This window comes from Lupinus angustifolius, chromosome LG01, assembly GCF_001865875.1.
Source record: "Lupinus angustifolius cultivar Tanjil chromosome LG01, LupAngTanjil_v1.0, whole genome shotgun sequence".
NCBI lineage: Eukaryota > Viridiplantae > Streptophyta > Magnoliopsida > Fabales > Fabaceae > Lupinus > Lupinus angustifolius.
In genome coordinates, this window is record NC_032009.1 from 32811573 (window position 1) to 32823409 (window position 11837).

The following is an 11837-nucleotide window of genomic DNA, read 5'->3' on the forward strand; positions in this document are numbered from 1 at the left end:
AACTTGCATTTTCTGTTTTGAAAAGGAATCAGAGAATGAATCAAAAGGTCTGACTGAACCAACTAAAGGGAGGTCTCTAATCCACTGTGATTAAGGAATGTCTATCCCAATTTACTGAATCCATTCATGTTCACATTCACAAAATATACAGTATTTATACTAGATGCAAATCCAGGATTTGAATGCCTAACCTTTCACATAAAGTAAAGTTCACATATATTGCCATCAACCACTTTTGGGTTATACATCATTTTCCAATAAAACTAATTCCTCTTTTGGCCCTTAAGGCTAGTTAACAAAACCTTTTTGACCAATGAAATCAAACCCTTCATCTCCATCTTCCAATTTTCCCATTATAAATTATTATTTTGTTACAAATCTCATCCATTTTAGCCATTTTTAATTTCTCTCCCCTGTGTGCATAACACTTCATTTCTGCATATTTTGACATCTAATATACATTGGTGTTTGTGATTAATTGCAGTATTCATTGATTAGTTGTACACACTTCAAAATTAATAAAATTCAAGTTTCATATTCTCTCAACTCAATCTATTGAGATGTCATATTTTCCAATGTCACTTTTCCCCATTGTTGTAGGATCCTCCATAAAAAACAAGTACAAAGGGTATTTTTAGCAAATGGTGTCCAATGTAGGGTGACTAATAACAACATAAAAATAAACTCAGGTTACTCATCATCACACCGATCAAAAAAATGAAGCATTTTCACAACTGATTTATTGGTTTTTATGTTAAGATTTTGTAGACCTGATCATAAACATTATACCCCATTATGAACTATATACTTCAAAATTCAAACCACTAACAACTGGCAATACAAACTGAAGATTAAAATAAGAAAACACATAAAATGACTTTATCTTAACCTGTGGAAAATGTAAGAGTTACATTACACAAGAATAAAGAACAAAGAAGCTACAAATGAAGACAAACTCAATGCAACCTTGTCAACTCTTCTACTCTCTCGCATAACTCCTCTACTGATACATCCATTGCCTTGGAAATGTCATCCATTTTACTGCGGTTAAGATCGACAAATGACTTGATCAGATCTCCATCCAAAAAGTTTCTGGCATCTACTGTTTTCTTCTCTTTGTTAAATGACCTCCATTGCTCATGGTTGAGCCCTCCAACACCCTTAATGACCTTCTTCAAGTTTGACTGAAGCTTATCTAAGAAGAAATACTGCTCGTTAGGAAGAGAAGCGATTACCCCAATCACGCCATTGATGGTGCCAAAAATAACAGTTGGAATCTGGCCTGCATCAGAATTCGGCAAGCACATAACAAGGGAACCATGTCGGAAGCGATTGACAAATTCTCCAAGGTGATACTCATCAACCACTTCAAGACGACCTCGTTCTTCATCAGTAGCACCTTCACTATTTTTCCAGACAGCGAAGAGATTAAAATTATTTTCTGCACCAAGGTATATGTCATCGTCGAGGATCTCAGCAGCTGACATCCAATTCGCATTGTAGTCGCGAGCTCTCTCCTCAATAGCACCTTCCCCGTGCTAAGAATATCATCCAAAAAGAAAATGGGTATTCAATAAACAGAAAACCAACTATTCGTCCATAAATGATTAGGAACACAACAGTTCAAAATTTAGCACAAATCAATCAGAAACTTTAGAGGCTTACCTTATAGATTAACAAGGAAATTGACTTCATCAAATCACCAACGACAATGAATCTCCTCTAGTTTGCACATATAGTGCTAGGATGTGTTCATGATGTCCACATTAAGATTGTAATTCATGGATACCATCATCTTGGAGCACCCACTTGTACAGCTGAATTTTTTGATTAATAGCAGCAAGCAATTTACCATTAAACGCGTTCAAGCAGTAAACAGCTCCTTCTGTCTCCTTCTCGGCAATTAGTTGTAGCTTTCCATCTTCGACAGAAAAAACAAGAGTTCTCCCCTACAATTGTTTTTTAACAATGGTCAAAGAAAGCAGGATATCATAAGCTTTCTCTAGAACAAGACTGAAAAGAATACACGTTTATCAACTCACTCACCTTACCTTGGTTGGTTCATTTTCCTCTGGCAATACATATGCAGTTCCAACACAGTAATACACGTTATTATCTTCCGCAAAGCAGCAGCTAATTATATAGCAACCAAACTCATAAGTATCAAGTGGATAAGTTGATATAAACTCGAAAGTCTGGTCATCCAGCAAGCGGGCAAAGTGCATTTCAGATTCTTCAGCACTTGCCGGGTTGTATTTCAAACTACAAATAGCAAAAGTCCTGGACTGTTCCTGATGGCAAATAAGCCTTGCTTGCTCTCCCAGTGGGATAGAGCGAATATGAAGTTTCTGAATGTCGTCAATGGTGCCAATAGTGAGCACGCCTTCTTTTGCAATTGCCAAACTGTTATGAAGAGTAGGTCAGTACCATAACAAGTAATGGATTTTGTACCAAAATGCAGAAGAGCAAGGAACAACAGAAGGGGAAAAATCAACAGTTATTGGATGTCAATGTGAACAGAGACCATAGCACCTGTCTGGAAAAGCAGCAGAGTTGAAAGGGCACATGTGACTCACTTCCTTCAGATTTACATTACTATAAAGTAGCTTTTTGTTATTGCTATAAATCTCAGTTGGTCGATCAGATGCGGCAAATACATGAGTAGTATTCTTCGATGAGAAAGTCCATAGTGTAATAGGTTGTGTCCCGAGAGAGATCTTTTTCCTATCTGTTAACTCACCAGTACTTGTGTTCAACATAAAGTTTAAGAGATGACCATCACCAAGGAACTAACATTAAACTTACGAAAAAAGAGAACATAAGTTGAACAATGTGTAACAACATTACTAGAAACATTAACATAAGCAGAATCCAAAAAAGATAGTAATGCTTGCATGTGTAAAAATACAAAATCTCAGCTATAAAAATTGAACTTACAAGGAAAGAAAGGAACATCCAAATTGTGATCAAACATTCAGGAACAGTAAATAAGCAGAAGTGTAATAGGAAAATAGAACAGATCGAGGTATTATCTCTCCTCCTAAATTCTCCTTTGTGATCTGATTGGGATTTTCACCAATTGGATTTATGTAAAGGCATGAGATCTCATACTCCAGTTGGGCATGCTTTACTTCCTGCAATGAGCCATCTCCAAAATTTCAAGATAAACCAAATGCCTACCTCCTGTGGCCAACAAAACCTGTATCCAGACAAAACTATAATTACCAGTTTTACCACAAACTTAATGTTTGGTTTCATAGCAATATGGAAATATGCAGAATGTAGTAGTAATGAAATAGATTGAAGCAATTCCTTAAATGATAACTTCAATACAGCTTGATTGGATGCCATACCAAAACTAATTGTGGAGATTCAGAAACAACTTTTGGAGGCTAAGTTAGAAAGATGCAGCCAAACACAACTAATTCATAGCAAGTAATGCAGTCAACAGCAACAAAATGTTACCTCGGCTAAGAGAAATTTTAGAATCTTTTACCAACTACACAAAATTACTTTTGAGTAAACGGTATAAAGAAGTCATTAAAATTGATTACAAAAGTTGCCCTATTCAAGGAATTGGACATATTACACTACTTCAAATTATTGTTTTACATTTGTGAAGAAAAAAAAAAAGGCGGCCTAGTCCACTAGGCTCCCACCTGGCGGAGTGTGGGGGAGAAAAACAAACTTAGAAGTGTACATATGTTCCTATTCATGTTTATTATATACCAAAGGAGTTTCACTTAAAGGAATAGTTGGGTGAATCCAATTAAAATGATTCTCTAGGTAACTGAAACAATGAATAAGGCATTTAAAAGTAGAGCCTCATATCAAAATCATGTTTACTCAAAGTCTACAAGGAATTTTCCCCTTCATGCTAAAAATTCCAAACAACCAATGACAAATATTTGACGATTATTAATTCGATATTCCTAAGGCCTTTTTTCCTTTACCTTTGAGTTAACTCAAGGTAGGAGGATTGCAGCTATAAGCATATTATATTCTAATTTAGTGATCATATAACTTTCTAAACAGTAAAAACAACACCTTTCCTCCAAATTTAACTGCCAATTTTAAAAGATAAAATATTTATAAAGCATCCAAATCAAGCCTGTTGGTTCATGCCATTCATTCCAGAGTTCCCTAGTTGTGGAACTGACCAGTCTTACAGAGCTTGAGGTTACCTGTTATGTTGATTTATTAGGCTAATGACAAATGACTACCATGAAACAAAATGAGAGGCTATATATATATGCATGTGTTTGTGAACCTAGATAGACTTTAAAATACCAGGCAAGAGTTAAGATTTCAAAAGAAGCTTCAAAAAATCACAAGATAGAGCAATTTTATCAAAAACAAAGAAAAGGAGCAGCAACAAGTAAGCCTTATCCATTACAAGAAGATAGTTTCATTTTCTGTTGATAAAGATGATTTATTTAAAAGAAAATGTTGTAACAAAATGGAGAATAGTAAGATTTAATAAACTTGAAAAATCACAAATGCAGAAACCACTGATAAAACACCACAAACAAACACCTTAATAGAACTAAGAAATGAGTTTGTCTAGATCTTGAGTAGGGACATACAGAAATGAAATAATTTTTTTCAGTTTTTGACAAGGAATACAAGTTTGTCAAGAGTATACATACAATTCGTCTATGCGGAAAAATACAGGGGGGTATTTATTGTGATTGATATTTGGTTAGTTGGGAATTTGATAGCAGCTACGAACAACTTCTTTAATACAAAATCCATCATTCTTAAATTTAGTTAGAGACATGTGAGTGCTAATAAAAGGAAAAAAATCCACCATAAGTGATAAGAATCTACCTGTACAAGTTGATTGTAAATGGCATCATGGCAAAATAATGTCTGTACTTAAGAGCAGAATCCCTCAGTCTCAGTTTCTTCAAGCTCATCCTCAAGATTCATTGCTAAGATTCTTGTTTCACTTATAAAGCTCACAACCAAGAAAGTGTCAAAAGGATCATCTGTTGAGGATCTTAGTGACCACATTCCTTTGATACCTTGAAGTTCTACATATGCCTAACAAATAAATGCATGAGAGTTAATCACTTGTGAAGTATATGTTTCTCCACTTTAATATTTATTTGTCTTTTATTTATAATTGCGCCCACTGCCCAATATGCAAAGGTCGCACACATCAGTGGTGGAAGGGAAGGTGGCCTGTTCATTGATCCCAGTTCCATTACGAACAACGCAAAGAGAACCGTTCTTGTAAGCTCCAGAACAGGTTACGACCTGACCTTGGCCTTGCCTTTCAAGATCTACAATACAGAAGTCAACAATTGGCCCCAAATTGACATACCTTTCCAAACCTTCCACATAAGAACCTTTTGCATCAGGCTGTAGATTTAGCTTTATGAGCTGCATTTCACACACCATAAATAGTTAATATGCTATGGCTTAATCTGAAGTAAAAGTAACCAGACATGGATATGCCATAATATACTTCAATGCTATTAAAGCAGCATGACATGAAAAAACAGTGGAGAACACACCCAAAATGATGCAAAAGCTATACCTGATACAGATTCATTCTCCCCTTCACTCTCTTTACAATTATAGCTAGAACTTAGAAAATAAATACCCTTACAAAAAACTTAGCATTTTGGTGAAGCAGCTAAGAGTAGGGAGCAGTTCCCACAACGAACAACTTCAACCCTGATTTTGATATTCTTATTTTTCTTTTTCCTGAATAAATTCCTTATTATAATCACTAAGCTAATTACATTTTAGAAGAACTTAAACAATTGTCCCCAACAGAAGATGCAGTGCATTCAGTCATGGCTCACACACACACACATACACTAGAATTAACCTCTTAATTAAACTCATACGACTTCAAGATCCCCGGGAAGCAAAAACTAGTTAATTCAAATTAAATTCACTTTTTATTAAACTCTTACAAGTTCAAGCAAACATGGAGAGAATCAGTAGAGTCTCAATTCTACTAGCCATCCTTTAAGCACCTCAATTTTTACATGGTTTTGGCCTCAAAAATCAAGAAACAATTTTGGGTGATTTTGTTGGGTAATTGGGTAGAGTTGCCCAAGTTCTGCAATATGAATTGAGTTAATGGAAGAGATTAAAATTATTTTCTGCACCAAGGTATATGTCATCGTCGAGGATCTCAGCAGCTGACATCCAATTCGCATTGTAGTCGCGAGCTCTCTCCTCAATAGCACCTTCCCCGTGCTAAGAATATCATCCAAAAAGAAAATGGGTATTCAATAAACAGAAAACCAACTATTCGTCCATAAATGATTAGGAACACAACAGTTCAAAATTTAGCACAAATCAATCAGAAACTTTAGAGGCTTACCTTATAGATTAACAAGGAAATTGACTTCATCAAATCACCAACGACAATGAATCTCCTCTAGTTTGCACATATAGTGCTAGGATGTGTTCATGATGTCCACATTAAGATTGTAATTCATGGATACCATCATCTTGGAGCACCCACTTGTACAGCTGAATTTTTTGATTAATAGCAGCAAGCAATTTACCATTAAACGCGTTCAAGCAGTAAACAGCTCCTTCTGTCTCCTTCTCGGCAATTAGTTGTAGCTTTCCATCTTCGACAGAAAAAACAAGAGTTCTCCCCTACAATTGTTTTTTAACAATGGTCAAAGAAAGCAGGATATCATAAGCTTTCTCTAGAACAAGACTGAAAAGAATACACGTTTATCAACTCACTCACCTTACCTTGGTTGGTTCATTTTCCTCTGGCAATACATATGCAGTTCCAACACAGTAATACACGTTATTATCTTCCGCAAAGCAGCAGCTAATTATATAGCAACCAAACTCATAAGTATCAAGTGGATAAGTTGATATAAACTCGAAAGTCTGGTCATCCAGCAAGCGGGCAAAGTGCATTTCAGATTCTTCAGCACTTGCCGGGTTGTATTTCAAACTACAAATAGCAAAAGTCCTGGACTGTTCCTGATGGCAAATAAGCCTTGCTTGCTCTCCCAGTGGGATAGAGCGAATATGAAGTTTCTGAATGTCGTCAATGGTGCCAATAGTGAGCACGCCTTCTTTTGCAATTGCCAAACTGTTATGAAGAGTAGGTCAGTACCATAACAAGTAATGGATTTTGTACCAAAATGCAGAAGAGCAAGGAACAACAGAAGGGGAAAAATCAACAGTTATTGGATGTCAATGTGAACAGAGACCATAGCACCTGTCTGGAAAAGCAGCAGAGTTGAAAGGGCACATGTGACTCACTTCCTTCAGATTTACATTACTATAAAGTAGCTTTTTGTTATTGCTATAAATCTCAGTTGGTCGATCAGATGCGGCAAATACATGAGTAGTATTCTTCGATGAGAAAGTCCATAGTGTAATAGGTTGTGTCCCGAGAGAGATCTTTTTCCTATCTGTTAACTCACCAGTACTTGTGTTCAACATAAAGTTTAAGAGATGACCATCACCAAGGAACTAACATTAAACTTACGAAAAAAGAGAACATAAGTTGAACAATGTGTAACAACATTACTAGAAACATTAACATAAGCAGAATCCAAAAAAGATAGTAATGCTTGCATGTGTAAAAATACAAAATCTCAGCTATAAAAATTGAACTTACAAGGAAAGAAAGGAACATCCAAATTGTGATCAAACATTCAGGAACAGTAAATAAGCAGAAGTGTAATAGGAAAATAGAACAGATCGAGGTATTATCTCTCCTCCTAAATTCTCCTTTGTGATCTGATTGGGATTTTCACCAATTGGATTTATGTAAAGGCATGAGATCTCATACTCCAGTTGGGCATGCTTTACTTCCTGCAATGAGCCATCTCCAAAATTTCAAGATAAACCAAATGCCTACCTCCTGTGGCCAACAAAACCTGTATCCAGACAAAACTATAATTACCAGTTTTACCACAAACTTAATGTTTGGTTTCATAGCAATATGGAAATATGCAGAATGTAGTAGTAATGAAATAGATTGAAGCAATTCCTTAAATGATAACTTCAATACAGCTTGATTGGATGCCATACCAAAACTAATTGTGGAGATTCAGAAACAACTTTTGGAGGCTAAGTTAGAAAGATGCAGCCAAACACAACTAATTCATAGCAAGTAATGCAGTCAACAGCAACAAAATGTTACCTCGGCTAAGAGAAATTTTAGAATCTTTTACCAACTACACAAAATTACTTTTGAGTAAACGGTATAAAGAAGTCATTAAAATTGATTACAAAAGTTGCCCTATTCAAGGAATTGGACATATTACACTACTTCAAATTATTGTTTTACATTTGTGAAGAAAAAAAAAAAGGCGGCCTAGTCCACTAGGCTCCCACCTGGCGGAGTGTGGGGGAGAAAAACAAACTTAGAAGTGTACATATGTTCCTATTCATGTTTATTATATACCAAAGGAGTTTCACTTAAAGGAATAGTTGGGTGAATCCAATTAAAATGATTCTCTAGGTAACTGAAACAATGAATAAGGCATTTAAAAGTAGAGCCTCATATCAAAATCATGTTTACTCAAAGTCTACAAGGAATTTTCCCCTTCATGCTAAAAATTCCAAACAACCAATGACAAATATTTGACGATTATTAATTCGATATTCCTAAGGCCTTTTTTCCTTTACCTTTGAGTTAACTCAAGGTAGGAGGATTGCAGCTATAAGCATATTATATTCTAATTTAGTGATCATATAACTTTCTAAACAGTAAAAACAACACCTTTCCTCCAAATTTAACTGCCAATTTTAAAAGATAAAATATTTATAAAGCATCCAAATCAAGCCTGTTGGTTCATGCCATTCATTCCAGAGTTCCCTAGTTGTGGAACTGACCAGTCTTACAGAGCTTGAGGTTACCTGTTATGTTGATTTATTAGGCTAATGACAAATGACTACCATGAAACAAAATGAGAGGCTATATATATATGCATGTGTTTGTGAACCTAGATAGACTTTAAAATACCAGGCAAGAGTTAAGATTTCAAAAGAAGCTTCAAAAAATCACAAGATAGAGCAATTTTATCAAAAACAAAGAAAAGGAGCAGCAACAAGTAAGCCTTATCCATTACAAGAAGATAGTTTCATTTTCTGTTGATAAAGATGATTTATTTAAAAGAAAATGTTGTAACAAAATGGAGAATAGTAAGATTTAATAAACTTGAAAAATCACAAATGCAGAAACCACTGATAAAACACCACAAACAAACACCTTAATAGAACTAAGAAATGAGTTTGTCTAGATCTTGAGTAGGGACATACAGAAATGAAATAATTTTTTTCAGTTTTTGACAAGGAATACAAGTTTGTCAAGAGTATACATACAATTCGTCTATGCGGAAAAATACAGGGGGGTATTTATTGTGATTGATATTTGGTTAGTTGGGAATTTGATAGCAGCTACGAACAACTTCTTTAATACAAAATCCATCATTCTTAAATTTAGTTAGAGACATGTGAGTGCTAATAAAAGGAAAAAAATCCACCATAAGTGATAAGAATCTACCTGTACAAGTTGATTGTAAATGGCATCATGGCAAAATAATGTCTGTACTTAAGAGCAGAATCCCTCAGTCTCAGTTTCTTCAAGCTCATCCTCAAGATTCATTGCTAAGATTCTTGTTTCACTTATAAAGCTCACAACCAAGAAAGTGTCAAAAGGATCATCTGTTGAGGATCTTAGTGACCACATTCCTTTGATACCTTGAAGTTCTACATATGCCTAACAAATAAATGCATGAGAGTTAATCACTTGTGAAGTATATGTTTCTCCACTTTAATATTTATTTGTCTTTTATTTATAATTGCGCCCACTGCCCAATATGCAAAGGTCGCACACATCAGTGGTGGAAGGGAAGGTGGCCTGTTCATTGATCCCAGTTCCATTACGAACAACGCAAAGAGAACCGTTCTTGTAAGCTCCAGAACAGGTTACGACCTGACCTTGGCCTTGCCTTTCAAGATCTACAATACAGAAGTCAACAATTGGCCCCAAATTGACATACCTTTCCAAACCTTCCACATAAGAACCTTTTGCATCAGGCTGTAGATTTAGCTTTATGAGCTGCATTTCACACACCATAAATAGTTAATATGCTATGGCTTAATCTGAAGTAAAAGTAACCAGACATGGATATGCCATAATATACTTCAATGCTATTAAAGCAGCATGACATGAAAAAACAGTGGAGAACACACCCAAAATGATGCAAAAGCTATACCTGATACAGATTCATTCTCCCCTTCACTCTCTTTACAATTATAGCTAGAACTTAGAAAATAAATACCCTTACAAAAAACTTAGCATTTTGGTGAAGCAGCTAAGAGTAGGGAGCAGTTCCCACAACGAACAACTTCAACCCTGATTTTGATATTCTTATTTTTCTTTTTCCTGAATAAATTCCTTATTATAATCACTAAGCTAATTACATTTTAGAAGAACTTAAACAATTGTCCCCAACAGAAGATGCAGTGCATTCAGTCATGGCTCACACACACACACATACACTAGAATTAACCTCTTAATTAAACTCATACGACTTCAAGATCCCCGGGAAGCAAAAACTAGTTAATTCAAATTAAATTCACTTTTTATTAAACTCTTACAAGTTCAAGCAAACATGGAGAGAATCAGTAGAGTCTCAATTCTACTAGCCATCCTTTAAGCACCTCAATTTTTACATGGTTTTGGCCTCAAAAATCAAGAAACAATTTTGGGTGATTTTGTTGGGTAATTGGGTAGAGTTGCCCAAGTTCTGCAATATGAATTGAGTTAATGGAGCTGATTTTTTTGCCTCGTACTATTTTGTTAATGTTAAACTACGACTCTGTGATAAGGTTAATACCAGACCAAGGGTTACACATGTGTATAAAAGGGGAAAGAGGACAAACTTTCCTTCTCTACCCTTGGGTAGTTAAAACAGTTATAGGCAGATTACTATAAATAGAATAAGAATTGGGGGGAAAGTTAGTTGGATCGAGGGATCCTTCATTCTCTTTGTAATCTTGTAACTCTTTCTCTCATTCTTTTCTATATTCAATGAAATTCTCCTAGAACCCTAGCAGAATCAATTTGATTCTGGTTAGGGGCATTTCCCTTCAATTCTTCTACTTTTCTATCTCTCTAGATACCAGTGTCTATCACTCTGGGTACTAGGCTAAGCATAATATACTAGCTGTTAAACTTTGGGGTACTAATACTTTTCTAAGCATATCAACTCTTACGAGTTTGCGATTTGTATTTACCACTTTCTCGAAACTTGAGTTTGACAACCTTGCCATTTACTACATAAACAAAGTCATGCTCCTAGACTATGTTATGTAATGCTCTATACAGTTTTTGTAGAAAAAATATTCTCAATACAATTAATGAGCAATTTACCAAACATAAGATATAGGCTCAGTTTCACACACATTCTTCGGTTTCACATACTTGTCTTTCTCATGGGTTATTACAAGTAGACTAAGCAACCCGGTATGGTGATGTCACCAAGTAAATATCTAGAACCATCAGGATCAACTCTTCTATAAAGTATAATTAATGGAAAGTAACAGAAACTGTTACATAACATACAGGTCTGATTGGTTTCTTTTCCAATAATAAGCACACCACACAGAGCAACCATTATCAAGATTGTTCTGGGACCATGGACCCTCAACAAATCCTTTATGCATGAGCAGCAGCGTAAACTTCAATCTCATCTATAAAAATAAAGACATGATATAGGTTCACAGTTCATACTGACATAGTTAGGACTTAGGACCGTAGGAAGTGATAATTAATAACTATTGATCATTAATCAAGGTCAAACACTCAAATTTACTACATTCAG

General features: G+C 35.3%; 2 pseudogenes; both read right to left on the bottom strand.

Moving 5' to 3' along the window:
• Positions 858–5560, bottom strand: LOC109336480 (annotated as a pseudogene).
• Positions 6097–8032, bottom strand: LOC109336550 (annotated as a pseudogene).